This window comes from Electrophorus electricus, chromosome 6, assembly GCF_013358815.1.
Source record: "Electrophorus electricus isolate fEleEle1 chromosome 6, fEleEle1.pri, whole genome shotgun sequence".
Taxonomy (NCBI): domain Eukaryota; kingdom Metazoa; phylum Chordata; class Actinopteri; order Gymnotiformes; family Gymnotidae; genus Electrophorus; species Electrophorus electricus.
This window is the reverse complement of record NC_049540.1, coordinates 4045351-4068997: the sequence shown is the minus strand read 5'-3', so window position 1 is coordinate 4068997 and position 23647 is coordinate 4045351. Positions and strand designations below refer to the sequence as shown.

At 35.2% G+C, this 23647-nt stretch overlaps 1 pseudogene; it reads left to right on the top strand.

Moving 5' to 3' along the window:
* The first annotated feature begins 15702 nt into the window (after positions 1–15702).
* Positions 15703–16538, top strand: LOC118241528 (annotated as a pseudogene).
* The last annotated feature ends 7109 nt before the right edge of the window (positions 16539–23647 follow it).

Below are 23647 nucleotides of genomic sequence, written 5' to 3'. Positions count from 1 at the left end.
GATAAAGAGAACCAAATCAAACAAACAAGAAAAATATTAGACTTTGTCATTTATATACTGAGGTAAATGATCTAATATTATGTATCTGTGAGGCATTTTAAGATTTTTGTCTTCACTTTGTTTCCCTTGTAAAATGTATGCAGGAATTAATGTTCAAGCAGCACTGTAGCTTAAACAGCATGGCATCTTCCAAAGTTGTAAAATTACCATGTCACCAAAATCAATAAATAGCTGTTGTTTAAGAACCTTATGCAAAAGGCAAGTAAATGTCAAGTAAACATTCCTAAGACCCAAAAGAACATTACATTCAGTACATACTTGTAAGGCTCTATCTAAGAACCTACCTAGACAGCAAAGTATGAACTTCAAAGAACCTGGTATGGATGAGGGTAAATGCAAACTCATAACACCCTATTTCAAAGAAAGCCTACAGCTGACAGCGATGTACAGATTTGAACCCTACAGAGCTGCGTCTACTGTGGTCACATGGTGACAACTGACAAGACATCACGGGTCATCAACACAGATATTTAAATAGTGGGCCAATCAGGTCATCCACGTTATAACGATGAGTCATATCTCCACATCTTACTGGTGACAACAGCACAAATAACAGCACAACAATACATAAAAATACATAGCCATATACATAAGCTCACCGGTCCAAAAAAAATTAGTCACCTGTGTGTTTAAGGTGGTAGTATTTTCTGGCTCCTTAATTAATTGCAAATGAGTCATTTTATTGAGGTGACACCAATTTTGACCCACAATGCCTACACTGAGCTGCTGGATAACCAGCTGTTGCCTGGAACATAACATTCCTGTCCCTGTATTTCAAGATGACAAACCTTGCATTGCGTTCACAGGACTACAAATGTGATTGATTGGCATAATGAACATTTAGGAGCATTTGCACCTCTGGACTGGACTGGCCACAGACTTGAATCCTCTTGAAAATCTGTGGGACAATTTGGACCAATGAGTCAGATGCCAGTGAAGGAATCCACAAAATCTGGCTGAACTGTGCAATTATTTTTATTGTAAGAGCGGCAGAACATTGATGTCACCTACATCAGACACTTGTCTAGTCCATACCAAATCAAATCAAAGGTTTTCTTTATGCTCATGGAGGTATTACATGCTATTAGGTCTGTTTCAGTCACAGGTGACTGATGTTTTGTCCTGTGAGCATATATATATATATATATATATATATATATATATATATATATATATATATATATATATATATATATATATATATATATATAGATAGATAGATATATATATATATATATATATATAGATATATATATAAACTATAGGCCTAAGACAGGGACCGTAGGCCTTACACATGAGACAGCACATTGTCTGGTTTCTGAGAATGGGAAGCAGATGCAAAAGCTGAGAAGAGAGAGATTTATTAAGGGCAAATCCAGAATCAGAGTCATAATAATGGTCCAGCAACACAAAGAGATTCAGGATACATGATGAAACAAACAAGCAAACAGAAAGAAACAACAGGAAATGACCATGACAACAAAAATGACAACAGAATGACCAGAGACAAGACTGGAGGAACACAGGGTTAATATACGTGTACTAATGAGAACTACACAAGAAACTGGTGATACAATGACGGGCCGAGAAAACCTAAATTAGGGGTGAAATAAGGAAGCGAAGAAATACAGACATGAGACAGGGTTACCAAGGAGACAGGATGCTTGGAGGGGCCAATCGTGACACTTGGGCTAAAAATTTAAATGTACATTCAGTTCAGGTAAAACAATTGATAGATTTAATTTTCATAGGATGTAGGTCATTGTCAATTAAAAAAAATAATATTGTGTCCAGATTGATTTATTTTATTATTATTATTATTTATTTATTTATTTTGTGGCAAAAGTGCAGTGGATAAAAAATAAAAATCTAAATCCCAACAGAGATTCTGATTCAAACTCAACTGTGATTATTAAAAGATAAAAAAGTGAAGATGGGCTGCATCATTAAGAGGGTGCAGCACAGGTGAGTTCTCCTTAACAAACAGGATAAATATGTTTTTACTCTCTCATACTCCAGCAGTCACTAAGCCACAATACATGATGTCACTGGAGAGTCATGGCCACACCTGGCCAGTCATGGCCAGTGTTCAGTGGCAAGTCAATGTGGATATTTTACATTTGGGTCATTAAAATTATTATTATTTTAATTAAACATGTGGAATACAATGTCAACAATGTTACAATAAAGCTGAAACATATCAGGTTTGCACTACAATGTTTATACACACTGTGGATGCCTGTAAACAAATCACTTGCAGGAATGAAATACATTGAGTTAGCATTTATTATTGCAATTTGAAATGCAGTAAAGACCTCCAAAAACCATCCCTAAGCCCAATCCTTCCCCACTGGCATGTGGTTGCACACTAGCATTTACATTTATGGCATTTTACTGACACTTTTATCCAAAGTAACTTACAATTATAAGTGAATACAACTACAATAGCAATTGAGAGTTAAGGGCCTTACTCAGGGGCCCAACAGTGGTAACTTGACAGTTGTGGGTCTTGAACTGGCTACCTTCTGATTACTAAATGAGTACCTTAACCACTGAGCTACCACTGTCCCCATGCTACTAGCATGAAGTAGCATCATGGTCTACACCAACTTAATTAGTAGCTTTGATGTATAAAATTAGGAAATAATTCTCAATCTCAAGTGGAAATGGGCAACAACTGAGAAGAGAAATGTAATCCTCAAACAATAACTCTGATGCAAGTGTGAAACTTCAGGTTGAAACTGAAGATACAGTTGCCCTAGGCACTGGTGAGTGTGTGTTCATGAATGCAAAAGCCAAAAACAGGAGATAAATGTTAAGAATCACCACATTACAGTAGTATCCTACTCTATTGTTTAGTATTAATAATGTGATAGTAAAGGAATTGGGTGTAGAACAGTAAAATAGTAAATGAGTAGAAAAATTAATATGTTGAACAGAAAATCAAACAAGTGTAATGGCCCCCTCCTCTATACCTCCTCATCTATGTGATGCTAATCAACATGTTTTGTTTGGGTCTTTGTCAGTGTGTCTAAATCTGTTTGCAAAAAAAAATAAATAACTGTTGACTATTATCAGTAAATAAATAAATAAAACAGAATCATAAAAGGATAAGATTTTCAATTCTGTGGCCCTGTGTCCTGTCAGTCAAGTAGGTTGGTGAGATGCATAATTGGACAGAAGTCTGACTCTGAAATGAAATGCATTTCATTCTCATTTTTGTATTTGAGGAATCAGTTGTTTAAAAAAGTGCAATAAATACTAATTCTTTGTATTAAAGAATATTCAGCAAGGACAGAGGAGTTTGATGAGAACTTGTGTGGACTTTAAAACCAGGGTCCTAAAAGTTAAAACTTTCCTGTAACGGTGAGTGGTGAGGAGGCGGACATGTGCAGAGAAGAGCGAGATTTATTAACGACAAATCCAGCGTTGTAGTCATGAGGGTAGTCCAGGGTCATATTACTAACATGGAGATTACTGGGATACATGATGAATAAACTAAGGGCTAGGATAAAAAAGCTAGTAATATCAAACCAAAAACACATGAAGGCAAACAGGGGAAGCAGGCTATAAGATGCTAGGAAGAACAAAGGTTAGGATAACAAAACTGGCTAACATAATTGAAGGCTTTGAAACACAGACAGGCTTTCATAAATATCTAGGCATTCAAACATCCAAACACATAAATGCATTCAAATAAACAATGAACAGCCAAGACACAGGGAACATGACAGGATTTAAATACATGAACTTAACAAGACTAGACACAAGGGTCAGGTGTAGAAAATCAAACGAGGGGCGTAGAAACTACGAAATGGAACTAAAATACATAAGACAGGGAAAGCATGGAAGCTGGGAGGGACTAATCGTGACATTACCCAATGCCCTTTCATTAGCTTTTTGACTGAGGTCATTTCAGCCTGAATTATTTGAATATTTTGAATGGAGAGTACTCAGTTAACCCAAGTGGCACATTTTGTTTCTAGTGCAGGATGTAAACGAAAACACAGAAATGCCTTGTTCATGCAAGCTGGAAATGAGCTATGGACAGGTTCAGAGAGCATAAGCATTCCCAGAAAGTTATGAAGCAGAGATATAATGAGAAAAAAAGGTTTCTGATTATTTCTAATTATTCCATTATTGTTTAGCAATAAAAATATTTTGTCATCATTAGAAGCTATAAGACTAGAACATTAATAAATAAATGGTCTATGGAAACATAGTTGTGCATGATGTTCAAAAGGTCACAGTAAATGACTCAACCCTAACTCACAAGGTTTGAATTAATGAATGTGTGAAAAAAAACATGGTAGAAGCAAATATGTCATACAACAACAGTTGGTAAAGAAGCTTTTAGACAACAAATCATGTTCTGATATATGGAATTCAAGTGCATAGCACTATTATTTAGTGTGAATGTCCACTAGAATAATCAGTTTCACTTTAAAGGCTAACACTGGAAACACATTGCTTCAAAAAGGATGAAGTAGGATCAAGTTCTCTCATGCAATCTAATGATTCCATTGCTCATTGCTATTCTTTCAAATTCTAATACATATTACATTAGTTCTTCTATTAATTTCCCAAATCTACAGTGTGTTCCATTAGTATGTCATTCCAGATGATCACCTGGGCCGCTGACGTTGTTTATGAAAATAGCCAGCTCCAGAATATCCCAAATTAAAGAGCTAAAAAAAAAACGATAAACAAGGTTTTAGACTGTGATGTCCAAATTCAATCCATTCCTGGCTTGGAACTTTAGCTCTATTTCTGACAGAACCTCAGTTTTTTTAAACACATTTCTAAACCTTCAAACTTTAAGCAACTTTATCCTACCTGCTTTAATTAATCAAATGGTATATGCTAATGTAGAGCTTCAGCTCTATTTTTCCAGCAACTAAAACACAATAATGTTCTAATATGAATATAAAGATAAAACTACCAGTATTTGTGGAGACTTTGACTTATGCGACTTTGGATTTTCCACCTAGAAGTGGAAAAGAGAAAAATGCCAGAATTATTACTGATGCCTAAAAAATACTTTATAACTAAATAAAAACCATGTACATAAAGTCCCTATCAGTTTTTTTGCATTATTGCTGCATATAATTTAATGCAAAAAAGCAGCTGTATTGAATATGCTTGTGCAGTAAAGCTGGCTTCATCCAAAAGCAAATTTCGCAAGATTTTAACAATTTCTTAAAAGTAACCAACTAATTGAATTATTACTTCACTTGATATGCACAGATCAGTGTAAGACAGTTCAGCTGGGTAAATCACTTGATATTCTACAGGTAACATTAGAAAAATCTACAGCACATTGTTATAAGGTTACTGCATTACTAGAAAAGAATTTGATCTCCCATAATGCATTCGGTGTGATTGGGACAAAAGTCCTCAAATATCCTCAAATTCAGATCTATCACTATTTGAGCATTCCATGTATTGGCAGAGAAAATATTTAAAGAAAAAAACACTTGTGTGCTTATGGTACAAAGTAGAGGCAATATATACCATTTTAACCTATAGAAAGATTTCTTTAAAATGAAATAACATTTTAAAAATGATACAAAACTGATCAAATTGATAATAAGATGATATTAAAAAAATTCTAAAAATGTTTATGTAAATCAAATTTTAAGATATCCACATATTTTGCTCATTCAAATTCACATTATTGCTCAAAATATATAAAAAACCATATGAACTATTTATAATTTTGTGAGTTACTTGACAAACAAAATGACTGGTACTAAAAAGTGTAAACATTTCTTAATTGTTCAATTAAGCTCAATTGTTGGAGTAGGGTTCTCCTTTGATGGTATAAAAGTAAATGAAGTGTGATATCTCAGTAGTCTTTTCTGAGTGCAGTGAGATGAATGGAAATTTTTTTCCCCAACATATCATTACATATGGAGACAAATATATGCCACAAACCTCTTAACCAATGATTACATTTTTGTTAGTAAGTTAGCAAGGCATCCATGATTGGACAGCAGATATACAACAGTTTAAGTTATTAGTTGAGTTAGATTGGGCCAACTGGAAAGGATTAAAAAATAACTATGGATTAATGTCACTCCCTAAAACATAAAATTTGCTTCATTATTTCTCTGACATTGCAGCAGTCCCCGATCCTCATAGAACAGACAGTCCACTGTGATCATGTTCTTCCTGGATACAGTTGTGCTACTGTTTGGTGCAGTGCAGTCTGGACCAAATGTGTGATGGAGCAACACCAAAATTGCAGGTTTTGAGTCTATATTAAAGAAAGAAAGACAGAAGTTGTGATAGCATAAGAATGTCAAATAACAATGAATACCACTTGACTACTGGTATTCTTACAGATATGGCAGTTCTTCAGGTTTTTTTCTGGGAGCTTGCTTTCATAATCCCATTCTTCCTCACTTGTAAAGTTTCACACTTGCACCAGCGTTATTTGTTTGAGGATTCCATTTCTCTTCTGAGTTTTTGCCTTTTTCCACTTGAGATTGAGAATTATTTCCTAATTTTATAGATCAAATCTACTAATTAATTTGGTGTAGACTGTCATACTACTTCATGCTAGTAGCTAGTAGTAGTAGGGGGCAGTGGTTGCTCAGTGGTTAAGGTAATCATTTAGTAATCAGAAGGTTGCCAGTTCACTGTTGGGCCCCTGAGCAACTCCCTTAGCTGAGATGTATTGCTCAAGATGTATTCAGTCATAATTGTCACTTTGGATAAAAGTGTCAGCAAAATGTCATAAATGTAAATGCTAGCATAGAACCACATGCCAGTGGAGGAGGATGGGGCTTAGGGTGGTTTTGGGTCTTTACTGTATTTCAAATTGCAATAATAAATGTTAACTCACTGTATTTTATTGTGATTTGTTTACAGGTATCCACATTGTGTATAAACAATGTAGTGCAAACCTGATATGTTTCAGCTTTACCGTAACATTAGTTGATAAATTATATATGTCAAATTAAAAATATATAATTTTAATTACCCAAATGTAAAATATCCACATTGACTTACCACTGAGCTCTGGCTTAGGTGTGGCCATGACTCTCCAGTGACTTTTTGTACTGTGGCTTAGTGACTGCTGGAGTATGAGAGAGTAAAAACATATTTGTCCTGTTTGTTAAGGAGAACTCACCTGTGCTGCACCTTCATAATTGTGCAAAACAGAGGCAGCTCATCTTCAGTTTTTCATCTTTTAATAACTACAGTTAAGTTTTAATCAGAATCTCTGCATTGTCTCTCTATCAGATGTTTGTTTGTTTTTTTGTCCACTGTATTTTGGACTCTTGACAGACACACACACACACACACACACACACACACACAAAAAAAAAAAAAATCCAGACACAATATTTTTTTAAATTGGCCAACATTTTTAAATAATGAGGATCTGCAACTTAAATCTATGAATTGTGTTACCTGAACTGAATGTATATTTTAATGTTTGCCTAAGTGTCACAATTGGCCCCTCCTATCATCCTGTCTCCTTGGTAACCCTGCCTCATGCCTTTGTTTGTCTTTTGCTTTATTGTTGTTTCACCCCTAATTTAGGTTTTCTCTACCCATCATTGTATCACCAGTTTCTTGTGTAGTTCTCATTAGTACACGTATATTAACCCTGTGTTCCTCCCGTCTTGTCTCTGGTCATTCTGTTGTCATTTTTGTTGTCATGGTCATTTCCTGTTGTTTCTTTCTGTTTGCTTGTTTGTTTCATCATGTATCCTGAATCTCTTTGTGTTGCTGGACCATTATTATGACTCTGATTCTGGATTTGCCCTTAATAAATCTCTCTCTTCTCAGCTTTTGCATCTGCTTCCCATTTTCAGAAACCAGACAATGTGCTGTCTCATGTGTAAGGCCTACGGTTCCTGTCTTAGGCCTATAGTTTATATATATATATATATATATATATATATATATATATATATATATATATATATATATATATATATATATATATATATATATATATATATGCTCACAGGACAAAACATCAGTCACCTGTGACTGAAACAGACCTAATAGCATGTAATACCTCCATGAGCACAAAGAAAACCTTTGATTTGATTTGGTATGGACTAGACAAGTGTCTGATGTAGGTGACATCAATGTTCTGCCGCTCTGCCGTTTTTCTGAGCCTGGATACTCTCTAGTATCCATTTAGCTCTGTTTAGACCTGTATTTGTTATATTTGTTCCATTTCCTGATTCTCCTCAGGAGAGTGCCGGTCCCTGTTTCACTCATTTCATTTTGGATTTGTCTGACTGCTTATACTATTTGTGTCTTTTGGTTCGAATGGTTCTACTAAACATTATTAAACCTTCAAACTCTATGCCACTTTGTGCTGCCTAGTTTAGTAACACTGTCAAAAAATTAACCAAATTAATCAAACGATTTATGATAATATAATAAGATTATCTATGAGTAATCAATAATTTTAAGAATAAAGCAATGCAAGATTTTAAACAATCAATCAAGAAATGAGTTATTAATTACTGTCACATATGGCCCCTCCCCCCTCAAATGTGTCTGTGTGTGTGTGTATGTGTGTGCGTGTCCGTATTGCCATGCCCTCAGACAACCTGATCCTTCTTGTGTGTAATTGTCATGAGTGTATATAAGTCTCGTGTCGTATCGTCAAGGTTGTCGGTGTTTGACCCATGTAGTGTGTTTGTGTGTGTGTGTTGAGTCGTGCTTGTGATTAAAACGTATGTTGTGTTTAATGTGCCTCGTCCCCGCATCCTCCTTAACCTGTTAAACATCACCATTACAATTAGTTAATATCTAATTATTGGTTAAGACAAGCGTCATTAAAATTAGGAACGCTCTAATAGCACTAGTTATATCTGTATAATTAGGCACAATATGGATGTCCCTGCCTTGTAGCCTTCGTACGCCCCCCCCCCCCCATGTTTTATTTACTTTCAATTTCAAACTTTTTTTCTTTCTTTCTTAATGCCTCATCTTGTCACAGAAGAATTGTTAAAACAGACCTTTTTCAACAAGATGTTCTACGATATGGGTATCAGAGCACACCTGAGCCAGGAAATGTAAAAATGATAAATGTAGGGAGAAAATAACATTATAGGAGTAAATTCAGTGCTGCAGCTGCTAAGTAGACACTGCTAGAACACCTTACCCCTTTCAGTTTACTTAGGAAATCCAATTATCCCTATGCTCATGCCCATTCTTGCAAATGATAAGATTACATTTGTTCTATTTTAGTTTCCCAAATCTACACTGTATTCCATTAGTTTGTCATTCCAGAGGATCACCTGGGCCGTTGACTTTGTTGATGAGGGATATAACCAGCTCCGGATTCCAAGGTAACTTGAATAAGCTAGAAGAAATAGTAAACAACCTTTTATACTGTGATTTCCAAAGTCAATCAATTTTTGAGAGGCAAATATATTAGTGACTGTTTCGTATAAGAATGGCAATTCAGTTCTATTTTCCTGACAGCTGAAAGCACAATAATGTTCTAATTTGAAAATAAAGATAAAACTACCAGTTGTTGTAGAGTCTGACTTACATGACTTTGGTTTTTCCATCTAGAAGATAAAAAGTGAAATAATGCCAAAAATATTACTCATGCTTAAAAAACACATAATCATTATATATATAGTGCTTATTTAGTTATAAAGTGTATGTATATAGCTATATACAACCTGTCAGCATTTTTATGTTATTGCTGCATAGAATTTAATGCAATAAGCAGCTGTATTGACTATGCTTGTGTAGTCAAAGTAGGTTCATCCAAAATCAAATTTTGCAAGATTTTAGTACCTTCCTAAAAGTAACCAACTTCTTGAAGTGATTGTTTAAGTAACTATTAATGCACTTGACATGCACAGTATAAGAGAGTTCAATTAAAACACTTGATATTTTACAGCTCTTAGATAAGACAATTAAAAAAAAATCTACAGCACAGTGTTATAAGGCCAATGCATAACTGGGAATGAATTGGATCCTCCATAATGCAATCTGTATGACTGGGACATAAATCCTCAAATATCCTTAAAATTATCTATCTATAAAATTATGCTATCTGAGCATTTCTATTTTTGGCAGTGGACATATTTAAAAGAACAACAACAATTGTTTGATTATGGTGCAAAGTAGAGACTATAATAACTTACCATTTTAACCCATAGAATAATTTATTTAAAATAAAACTCAATGTGTTTATGTAGACTGAATTTTAAATTTGAAAAAAACACCCTCAAAAATAAACTGAAAAGAAGTCCAAATATAATTTTGCTCATTAAGAAAATCACATTATTTTTCAAAATAGATTAAAAAAGAGGAACTATTTGAAGTTTTGTGAGTGAGTTTTGTGAGTGATCATTTATTTTTGCAATACTTAAATAAATATATAAATATATATTTTTAGAACCTATGGCCAACATTTGAATAATTTACTGTTTCTCTACAGAGAGGTCAGGTAACACAAAACTGTAAAATCTCAATTGTTGGAGCAGGTTTCTCCCTTTTTGACATAAAATTAAACATGATCTCCCAGTCATCTTCTGTGAGTGCACTGAGGTAAATGAGAAATCTATGAGAAAAATGAGAAAGGTAAAAAAAAAAAATTGAGAGGTAAATGAGAAAAATCCCCCAACATATAATTACATATGGAGACAAATATATGCCACAAACCTCTTAACTAATGATACCAAAATGTAGTTTTCTTAGCCTCTTAAAAAGGCACCCATGATTGGACAGCAGAGCTAAAACAGTTTAAGTCATGTTTTTAAAATTTGAGTGGGTCAACTGCAAAGGGTTAAAAATAACTATAGCTTAATGATGTCACTCCCTAAAATATAAAACTTCTATTAAAAAAAGAAAGAAAAAAATTACCTGACATTCTAGATGCTTGATAACTCTGGATAGAGCTTCATTATTTCTCTGACATTGCAGCAGTCCCTGATCCTCATGGAACAGACAGTCCACTGTGATCATGTTCTCCCTGGATACCCATCTGCTGCTGTCTGGCACAGTGCAGTCTGGGTCAAATGTGTGATGGAGCACCACCAAAACTGTAGGTTTTGAGTCTATATTAAAGAATGAAGGACAGAAGTTGTGATAGCATAAGAATGTCAAATAACAACATGATAACATAATAAATATAGTATGCATTTCATTCATGATTATATATAAAGGCTCCAGAATCATTACAGAATGTTACCTGATATGCCATTAAGTTCGTGCAGAGCTGCTTCTATGTCAGTTCCAGTTCGTGAAACCACAGAGTAGACAACCAGAATGAAATCAAATTCCTCCTTTCTTGACACCTTCATTAGAGCTGGTATTTGTTCATGGAGCTTTGCTGTGAAATCTTTATGGGCATTTAGGGTCTGTCCACTAAGAATCATTGTATATTTATTTCCTGTAATAAAAAAATATAGTGCATCTTGCAGTGCAAATGAAAATACACAGTATAAATGAATGTTTTTCCTGAGTTTTGCAATTTCCTACTATAAACTTTAGGTTTATAGTAAACCTTGAAAACATGTTTATTATCCATGTGTTTCTCTATTTACACTTATTTATAATCATCATGAAGCACTGTTATTGTTTTTAAATGAAAATGATGATCTAAAAGAAGGACTATCTACCAGGGAGCCTAGAGTTAATCATTTCTGTCTTTAGTCTTTTTGTACTAAATAAAAACTTACCAGTTGTGCCTAACTTCTGACCATGGACCCATGTTTCAGTGATTGCTATGCTCAGGCTGAATGTTTAGAATAAACCAGTATTGTGCAGGGCAAAAATAAAAATAAAGTACATAAAATCCAATCTCACATGCGGCGGCATACGTGGGCTGGTTTATGTTATGTCCATGTTTCTCTCACATTTCGTTTGTGTGTGTCCACGCCTCGCTTATGTGGTGTGTATTAAACATCAGTATTCATACCACCGGTGTGACTAGTGTGACATCGAGAAGAGAGTGAAGCACAAATGCAAACCAAAACGATTCTCATTAATGTTGATACGGTGAACCTGTTCTGTCGTGGAGGTAATTTCTCTCTTCTCCAATTTAGGTTCAGAACAAGTGAAGAACGTAGATGTCATTCAAAAATTCAAAGCACTCAGCAGACAAGGAGAGTCAGAACGAGGGTGATAGAGAAAATTAGAAACTAATCTATTGACACCAACAAGGTATACAACAAAGGAGTTTCCTTGAGAACAACCATCATTATTTACTAATATCTGCTGAACCATCACTTTTCACATACAATTATTTATGATCTAACCTGTGCTTTTTTTTAAATTATGCCCAGGGCCTATATGGGGTCTAGGTCTGTTAGCTTTAATATCTAGGCCTTGGAGCTTTTTACATTATTTAGCTTTAATGTATGTTCAGACATAGTGTCACGTGTCTCAGTCATTCCCCTGAGACAGATAAAAAAAAAAAAACTCCAAAGAATACAGAAAGCTTTCACTTTCATTCTTAATTTCAAGTGCACCACTGTTCAGCACTCTCTAACCGTATTATTGGCTGTGTTTTTTCAGTACTGAATTATCTTCCTTACCTCTTATCGTCATGATTAGTCCCTCCCAGCTTCTGTGTTCCATTTTCCCTGTCTTGTATATTTCAGTTCTATTCCGTAGTTTCGTTTTCTACACTCCTCGTTTAATTTTCCACACCTGTCCCTCCTTCATGTATGTAAACCCTGTCATGTGCGCTGTGTCTTGGCTGTTCATTGTTATGTTCTTCGTGTTTGATGCATTAGGCTCATTGTTAGGTTGTACTGAATGTTGGTTTGTACGTCGTGTATCTTAGCTCCGAGTTTTCCTAGCATCATTTGTTATAGCCTGATTCCCCTGTTTGCCTTCTTGTACTTTTGTTTTGATCATAGATCCCCGTAAGCTCAGTGTTGGCTCTGTGACTCTGGACTACGACTATGATTCTGGATTTGCCTTTAATAAATCTCTCTCTTCTCCGCACATGCGTTTGCCTCCTTACCACTCAATGTTACACTTATCTTTACAGTCACATTGGTCAAGCATATCGAGCTTCAGTGTAACTTTCAGAAAGCTTCAAGCTATCACTATCACTTTCTACTGCACTTTGTTTGTTCAGGTTACAGTTAAGATTTCACCAGGAACAGTTTTAACCACACAAACAATTTAATTATCAGCACAAGCTTGCATAATCTCGGACCATGGGTGTAACTTTGCTTTAAAAAGTGCTGGGGACAAGAACTTGGCTGCCCCTCATGTTTGCCATTTAAGAAATCAAATCCTCGGCTTAACAGATTCACTGAAGATAAATCAGCACTGGGATCCTGTATCTCCAGTCCAGTTCAGCGCTGCATTTTACAACGCTCTGTAATTTGACTGTAGTTTGTATGCACTGATTCCTGCAAATGATCAAAGGCACCAGCATAACATATAGTTTTAAAAAAGTACTATTATACTCCTCCATTAGGTTTCAAATAAATAAGGCTACAGCAAATATTAAGTTTAACTCTAGTTTAATCCAAAGAAAATGCAGGTAAACAAAGGCAATTTATATCTAACACTTGGTACTGAATTCTATTACACACATGCTTGTGTATGAATGAAAAAAAATGCTTTGGCTAAGGCTTTTACTTATCAGTAATAAGAAAGAGGATTAACTACAACCACACTGACCTAAATAGCTTTTTAAATGTTCACAAAATCCTTGAGTAGAGGTTCTCTGAAATAACACATCCACTGCTGGATGTGACCACTTGTTATGCCACACCATAAACTATATCACATCTGCACAGTGATCACTCCCTGCCTCATGTCCTCATGTCAAAATCCTTGTCTGTGTGAACACTCCCTATGTCTCCCTTGATTAGCATCACCTGTTTGCATATGTTCTACTATTTATCCGGTTATCTCCTGCTGTCAGAGTGTGCATTACTTCTTAGATTGCTCATGTCCGTGACTTCACATTTGCCCTCAACTTCCTTACAGTTGTTGGGTTCTGCTTTTGTCCACCACATACTTGCACACTGCAGTAACAGACTACGCATAACTTTCAATGTGATTATTCCTTTGACATCACCAACCATTTAATACCGTGTCACACATTATGTGTGGCATAACATGGTTACTGTCAAGTTATATGAATCCTATATGTCAATCATGTATTAATATTATTATTGTTGTTAACAACAATACAAACTTTAACATGTCTTTTTTTTTTAAATAATCCATGTTATGCTATCTGACAAAATATTACTTTTGATTTTGAGGCAGATTATATAAGAGTATGTTTTCATAGCAATATGTGAGCATAGGTGAACTGTAAACATTAACAGAATAACTATAATATTATGCAAATTGTACCCTTATTTAAAGGTATTTCAAGACACTTGTATGTCTCTCAGATGTATGGATACATGTAAACATTATCAATTATGGTACCTATGAAGTTTGGGGCAAGAATGTAAGCAAAAATGTACTTTTTATTTCTAACTGATGAGTCATCCTAAGCAGAATTGCTTCTTCTGTAGCTAGCAAAGCTTTTCAAGACATAACTACTTACAAACTATCCATTTCTTTATTCAGTCATTCATTTAATCACCCGTTAACATAGAAACTATTATCTACAAGACACCATAGGAGAATGAAACGTGCATGGAAGTTTTTGGATAAAAAATAAAGGCACAAAAAAGAGTGTAAAAAACAGATGCATATCTTGTAGCTATACTACAAGTTGATTGGTTTCCTCTTTAAAGTTAATAAAATAAAAACATGCATAGATAGAGGATGGATGAACTGACATTGCATGCATCGAAGTACTCCACAATGTGGCTAGCCAGTAAAGGGCTTAAAGATGAAAGAATAATGACATGGCCCCTTTTCTTACCTGGCCTAAACCCTATTAAGAACCTGTGGGCCCTTCTTAAACAGGAGATTTACGTTGAAGGAAAACAGTACAGCTCTTTGAACAGTGTCTAGGAGGATTGTGGTTGCTGCTGCACAAAAAGTTGATCGTCAACAGATTAAAAAACTAACAGACTCCATGAATGGAAGGCTTATGACTGTTATTAAAAAGAGGTGTGACTATATTGGTCACTGATTTTTTTTTTTAAATGTCAGAAATGTTTATTTGTAAATTTTGAGTTGATTCTGAGCTTATTATGGTCACTTTAACAGATGAAAGTAAACAAGTGAGATGAGAATTTCTGTTTTTCATTTAGTTGCACAATAATTCCGCACACTAATAGTTGCCCAATAATTATGCACACATAGATATTCTCCTAAGAAAGCCAAAACCACACTTTTACTTTCTTAAATATTCAGGTTTGAGGTTTATTAAAATTTTAGATTGACTGAGAGCACTGTAGTTGTTCAATAAAAAAAAAGAATCCTCAAAAATACAACTTGCCTAATAAATGTGCACACACTATTTGGCTACTCATCTGACATAGGTAATAGTTGTACATTAATACTTTTCTCTTGTGATATGTCTCAGGATGTTAGCATAATGGAAGTGCATTTTGTCAAACTACTCTGATATATGGTCCAGTGTTTTAAAACATTACACAGATACACACACACACACACACACACACACACACACACACACACACATCTATATATATATATATATATATATATATATATATATATATATATATATATATGCGCATTCAATATTTTTTTTTTGTTCCAGGCTTTGCAGAGTTCATTCTTGCAGCAGAACTCAGGCTGGTGCTGCTGGGGAGGACTGGGTCTGAGAAGAGTGCAGCAGGAAACACCATCCTGGGCAGAGAGGAGAGGAGCCAGGCTGGTCCATCTACAGTGACCCAGCAGAGTGAGAGCAGATAGGGGGAGGTGGCTGGGAGGAAGGTGACTGTGGTGGACACTCCTGACTGGTTCAGCCCTGAACTCTCTCTGGAGGAGGTGAGACAGGACGTGGGACTCTGTGTCCTTCTGTCTGCCCCAGGACCCCACGCCTTCCTCCTAGTCATACCAGTGAAGGAGCCTGCAGGAGAGGAGAGAGGGATGCTGGAGAAAATGGAGGAGATTTTTGGAGAGAGGTGTTGGAGAAACACCATGATCCTTTTCACTGTTAATGATGAACAACAAAAGAAAGACATACAAAAGTTTGTTGAATCAGGAAACCAAGAGCTCCACAGACTTGTAGAGAAATGTGGGAACAGGCTTTCACTGTCTCAACATTAAGGAGAGTCGGGATAGGGTCTCAGGTTTTGGAGATGCTGGAGAAGATAGAGAAGATGTTAGAAGGAAACAGGGTTAGAAATGAGGTTTCTGAGGTAATTAATAATATAGAGAGGAAAAGAGAGGAGAGAGATACACGAATAAGAGAAGATAGTCACAAAATGCAGGAAGCCCTAAAAAAAAATGATACATTTATTAAGGAATATGAAAAGGATATATTGGAAATACATGATGTAGAGCAAAAGGAAATCATCAAAATTCTCAAAGACATGTGTGAGATCAAGAAGATTAAGACACGGTATTAAATGAGATCAAGAAGATTATTGGGCAGCAAATTATAGCAATGTATAAGAAAGTAATTGGGATGGAGAGGGACGTAAACTTCATTAAGGTCATGTAACCAGGCAATCAGCATGCCGTATGGCTTTCAGTGGCCAGAAGGCAGGATGAATGTATGAATGGGGGTAAAGACAGAGAGTTGATCAAACTTACGGAATGGTTCTGGAAAGTTTCAGAACAGAGACTCAATTTCAAAAACTGAGAGGTTACGCATTACTGATACACTTTGTAGATGACACTTGTTCAGCTCATCCATACAAAAAAGCAGGAAAATTATGCAGACCAGAAAGGGGTATGTCATAAATATCTGAAAGGCTGTGCTATAGGTACTCACAAAAGATAGAAAAAGAAATGTTCACAATTATTATGTATTATGAATACAAGCTCTGCTGGTATCTATAAATCCAGATTCCAAGTTCAATCCAAGAAATAAATTGAAGTTTACTGTTTTATTTATTTTTATTAATTATTCTATTTTGTATTTTGTCACAGGATGGCCCCTCTTCCCAAACATCTCCCTGTGTGTGTGTGGGGGGGGGGAGGGGTTGTTAGTATGTGAGTATATGTCTTTTGTTTAAATGTGAATATTGTCAGTGTTTGACCTTGTAATAGCCTAAGCGTTACGTTGTCTTCAGTGTTTATCAATAAACTTTGTTGTGTGTCACACGGCTCATCTGTGCCAAGCCTCCCCGCGTTAAATATTTAATGGTTTTCGGTGTACTTTATGATGTATTCTGTTTTCATATCTAAAGCAGAAAACTTTAGACTCAAAATAAAATGCTAATTAATTAAAATAAAATAAAAGGTTATTCAGCTCAACTATGCTAGGAAATTCCACCTGTAATGATATCCCTCCTGTTGGTAACCTCCGTTATGTGGCTTTGCATTTATGTTATGCCATTATGTTATGCTCTTTATAAAACCTTTGTGTTTTGTGGCGATTTGTCAGTCATTGTGAATGTTACATTGACTTTCTTTTGTTCCTGTTAATGCACTTTTATGTATGGGTTCATTTTTGTTTGTTTCATTAAACTGTTCAGTTAGATACTCACAATTCCTGCACATTCCTGCCTGTAGCACCACTTATATAATAGATATATTAGATATATACTATATATGTAGAAGTTATTCTATGCCATTAACTTGTGCTTATGGGTAGGTTTGTATGATTAAACACTTGACTATTATTATTATTATTATTACAATTATTATTTAATAATTATTTATAATTAATTAAAAGCCAGTGAGTAGGTCTGGGAAAACACCAACAACTTGATTCTGTTCTGCACTAAAAACAAGATCGAACCATCTCTTCATCTCTACAGCTCTGTCTGTGAGCTCAGTTCTAGTCATCAGCATGGTGTCCTTCAGGATCTGCTGGATTGGGAGGGGTATTGACCTGCATCATCCTTGATTTCCCACTAAGTCCCTGCAGATGAGCTCACACCCTGACCGAGGGGTCATCCTCATAGTCAATCATGGTCTGTGGCCTGCTCAGGAGCTTTTGGGGCTGGTACGCATTCTATCAATGTGTAGCAACTTTCCACCCTGTCACACTTGTACCTTCTTAATCAGAATCTCTTTGTGCATTTGGAATTTGTTTTGGTTGCCTGCCTCAATAAAGTATTGTGCGTACTATTGTATACCTCAATGTGTCGCCAACATTCAACTTAATCCCATGTGTACACTCTTAACTGTTACTTTGAATTCAATATATGCATATTTTGACCACTAATAAATTAACTGTATTTTGTTTTTAGATACTCAGACAACAGATTGCTAGATTTAAAAAAAAGTAGAATCATTTATTTTATTAGCACTTTTATTCTTTGCACCTCTTGAAATTAATTTGTGTTCTTAATATACTTTTTTAATACTTTGTCATCACTTAACAACACTGACGTTCCAACATGAGTCAGATAACTTTTCAGTTGTCTTTCTTAGCAGTGTACACAACCCCAATGAATTTTATTAAATGTAACTGTGGTGATAATTAGTGCACCGGTATCAAGTTACTGTTGCAGTAAATTCACCTGTGACTTATTGCATAAAATGTAAAGCACTTGTTACTTTCACTAACATGGGAACTGCATGGTTGCACCAAGATGATGACTTCAGTTCTTCTAAATCATGGCAGAGCAACAAAATGGTTTTGCTCCTCAGTCTATATATGTTTATAACTTCTTTTTCTATATCATTAAGTTAGCATTTTGGAGAAATATTATGTCTTTGGAAATCTTTTGGCCACAATCTTTTGTGAAAAATCTGAAAACAGTCCAAGAAAAGTGAAAAAATCATCTTCTGATATCATGAATGACAAACTTCAAGCTTCACAGCTTGACCTAGTTGAGTCTTTCATGGTAGCACAGTGCTTAAGATACTCAACTTGTAGTCAGAAGATTACCAGTTCAAGCCCCACCACTGCCAAGTTGTGAGTGTTGGACCCCTGAGCAAGGCACTTAACTCACAACTGCATGAATAGGATTCAATTATAATTATTCCCTTCGTAAGGTGTAAGCTCAATGTCTTAATATATAAATACATTTCCTAAGTTTTCCAATCACAAAGGAAGAAGCCATACTAGCTGTTCACAGCCTTAAGTCAGGAAAAACACCAGGGGCAGATGGTCTGGGCTATGAGGTATACAAATCATTCAGGCAATTCTGGAAATTCTAAATTACTCTTAAATTGGTGTATTGCCAGTGTCTCACAAAGAAGCTGACATTACACTGATTTTTACAAAAGGATAAAACCTTGAAGACTATGGCGTATACAGACCAATAGCGCTGTTAAACTGAAACTGTTGTCCAAAACATTGGCCCTTAGATTTGAAAAGGTTTTACAATTAATGAACAGCAGAGAGGTTTTATTAAAGAAAGGAGCACCAGTCATAATATCAGAAGGCTTTTACAGTATTTAGCTGACATTTTTATTTAAAAAATAAAAAATTACAATTATGACTGAACACAGTTCAATCTATCGTGAGTTAAGGGCCTTGCTCAGCTCAGCATGGTGGGGCTTGAACTGGTAACCTTCCTAGTCAAGTACCTTAAATAAATTTGTCGGTAAGCTAAATGGGTGAGAATTTTATCTCAACTTTTTGAATTTTGATAGATCATCCAATCTAGATTGGCTTTTTACTGGGCAGTTTACCATAAGAGAGGTTCAGATGGTACATTTTTAGAGAAGTGTTCTGTTATGAATTGATATTTCCTTTACAACTGAGGAAACATTTTACTATGATGTTATTTTCTGTTGACATTAATGCAATATTAAATCTTTCTCAGTCTTTTACCCACTGGATCTTTCTCAAATCAAATTGAAGGATACCACAATAAATAAACATACACAAAACAAACTAAAATTAAACAATATGGAGAGAGGAAAACTATACAGGAAAATTTTAAGTTCAGTTCTACAAGAGGAAATGGACGTGCAGTCCCAGAGTAACTGAGTTAAGGTTTAGGCACTACAACACTAAAAGTCTTGTCCAGCATGGTGGACAACCTGAACTAAGTGTATATACAGGGGTGTAGTGATATCACAACAATAGAGCAGACAAGGCAATTTAAGACTTCAATTTAGAATGGTGAAATACTTTTAAAATCACTGTTCAAATCACATCCTTACCAGTCATGAGAACAGAAGACTTAAGATTTTTTTCTTCTTCCTCTATTTTCTTTTTATAGCACTCAAATTATTTTTCAATTTCCAAGAAAGCTCTCTTGATTTCTGTGAAAGAAGTGAAAGGTATATACTATATAGACGATCTTGTGCAGGGTACTCTGTATTGATAACTGCTTTTCAAAATATTTTTAATGTCTGACAACTAATTGAGTAATTATCAACAATGGTAGCTATAAACAAGGTCCAAGGCATCACTATTGCCAGCAGGTAAATGTAGAGAATGCTTTCCTGCTCGTAATTGCGTATACCTGTATTATTGTTGGTGTTGTTATACACACAATTGCCACATACAACTCTATTTCAGCTTAGTTTTATTATGTTATTTATTTTTGAAGTTCTTACCATCAATATGCAATATTTGTTTGCTTTCAGACGTTTTCAACTCCATCTGGCTTTGAAATATAAAACTTTGCTATTGACAAAGTGGATTTTTAAATATTATTCTGCGAGATCATGTTGAATATGTTTTAAAAATCTTCATTTTTACACCTCCTGTTTTAAAATTTATTTTTATTTTTCAAGGTTTTAATCCTATTTTGAATATTTCCTTTTTAACTACCTTCAATCAATTGTTACTAGTGAAGTTTAATAGAGGTTTACAATGTTTACAAAAACAATACCACACACTCTTTAGTACATTGGTCATTCGAACTACATTTGCTAATTTTGATGATTTATATTACAGAGGTAACAATATATCAGTATTTTGAAATAAATACTGCACCCACATCCTAATTAGTAGAGTTAGAAGATAAATACAAAAAGTAAAAATTTAAATCAAAAGGAGATGAGGATTAAAAATATACCTCACATATCATCCACTTTTTAATATTTGTCATTTTCTTCATAGCATCATTATTCTTACGACACTTCAGCAATCCTTTATCTTCATGGAAGGGACAGTCCACTGTGATTGTGTTCTTTTGTTTCACATGTCTGTAGCTGTCTGGTACTGTTCTCTCTGGGTCAAATGTGTGGCTCTTCTGTTCTCCTCCCAGCTGGCTGATAATCTTGTTCCAGTTGCCTGTAATTCCCTCTGAGCTCAGACAGTCTCTGATTCAGTGTGAAGAGCTCTTGGTCCATCCTCTCTAGCGTCACAAGGAATTGTTTCTGCACTTTTGATTGGAGAACCCAAACTATATGACAAAGCTCTGGCATAGCAATTTGCTCAAAGCTCCTCTCTGCCTCCATCCAGAACTTTCCATACCTCTTCCTGATCTCCTCCTTCATATATATATATATATATATATATATATATATATATATATATATATATATATTATATATATATATATATATATAATATTTATATTTGTTATATGTTGTTTTTGTTTTTCACTAAAATCCCTGCATAGAGTGTGTCTCCATGTTTCTTTTTTTTTTCGGCGCACTTTTTTGTCCTACAATTTCAGCTCACAACAGGTATATGTCATAGGGACGTAACAAAAAAAGTGTATATATGTATATGAATGTTCTACTACTATTGTATAGTATATGTTAATTGTACAGTGTACCACTGTTGCACTGATATTGTCTATAGTCCCAGTAATCCTCCACATTGTATACCTGCTGCTATTTCACACTATTACTTTCATTACACTACTTACCATTAGCCAGTGTATATCACTAGTGGATGGGGTGGCACTTGGGCAATTGTAATATAGTATATAATATAGTTATGGTCCCCATAGATTTTATTTTTACCGTATTTTATTGTATTTCTACTTTTAACTCTAATTATTTCCACCATGGGGATCAATAAAGGGAATTTTATCTTAATTACCATGTCTTTTTTTTCTTTTTTTTTTAAATAAACTGCAATCACTTAAAAAAAAAAAAAGTATTAATAATGCCAATTTTGCAAAGCCTGAAATGTATTATTTCTGGTCTAGATAATGTCATACACACCAGTGAGCAGAACAGAATCTTTCATTTTCATTCTCTCATCCTGAATCCATTCTCAAACGTGCTTAACAAAGAAACAATGCTGACCTCTCATTTATCTTATTTCTCATGTATCACAATAAAAAGCATAAAATGATACCTGTATTTTCTGTTCCTGACCTTCACAGAAAACGTGATGCCGAGAATACTGTTGCTATTTTAACTGTTTCGGTTAAACCAATAAACCATGGTTCTCAACCAGTAAATAAAGGCACATTTAAATCTTTAAGCTAAAATGTTAAGCTGTAACGCTGGCCCGAGTGCCACAGGGTGCGGAACAGGATGCATATACCCCCTCGACGCTTAGAGACATTTAATACCATAGAACATACAAGACAACGCTGGCACTAACACAAAACACAAATGGTTAACATTAATAACGCTGACGTTATTCTCACACAAAAGAACAACAGTGAACATGAACACACATAAACGGTTTTACACAACGTGTCACTTACTTATGCATTCTCTTTGTGCCCTTTTGGAGTCAGGCCCCAACATCTTTATTTAGTATTAACATTACTTAGACCAAAATTAACATGTTACTTGACTTGAGTAGCATTAACATTTGTCTTGTACTACAAAAGGAGAAGAGGTAAGCATTACATAGTGCCCCTTGGGTAATGTAGTTTGTATAAGGTCATTATGAATCCCCCTGAATCTGATATGGCAGAAAAGCGATCAGGGAGCTCTTGGGAAGAGCCGATACGCAAGAAAATGCATAATGCATACTGATGAGTACCACCCCACTTCAAGCAGTGTTCAGGACATTTCTAAATGGTATTTCAGTAGTTATTGAAAGGGACAAATTATTAATGTATTATAACATAGTAATGTATCCTTAATACATTTCATAAAATCTGGGCTAAAGTGCACAGGTAGAGGTGGCTGCCCTAAGAGCAAGCCAGGTTCATGCCCAAACAAGCTGAACACGTGGTTCAATTCATTAATACTACTTACTCTGCATTACTACTGTCAGTTATTCTGTTTTTGTCTCCATTGGTGACCTGACACAGGTAATCTCCTGTATCTGACTCTCTGCAGTCTCTCAGCTGTAAGGAGACATTTCCTCTCTGCAGCTCCTGAGTGAACAGACTCACTCTTCCCTCATATCTCCTCTGTCACCTTCCCGTTCTTATAGAGGCAAACACAGCCTGTCTCCGTAAACCACTTGATATCCAGGGCAACAGGACTACTTTCAGGAGACAGGTGACAGCGCACTCTGACTCTAGAGCCAATTGACTCAACTTCATCACACGGAATGTTACATTTAAATTTATTTATTTAAATAAATTTTTGTAGTGAGAAAAAACACACAAAGACATGACACAAAAATATTACTGCACTTGTAATTAAATCTTTCTAATCCGAAGCCTAAACCTAATTTTAATCTGATTCGAGGCCTAACCTGTACCTATTCTAAGGCTACCTCAGTGGCAAATTC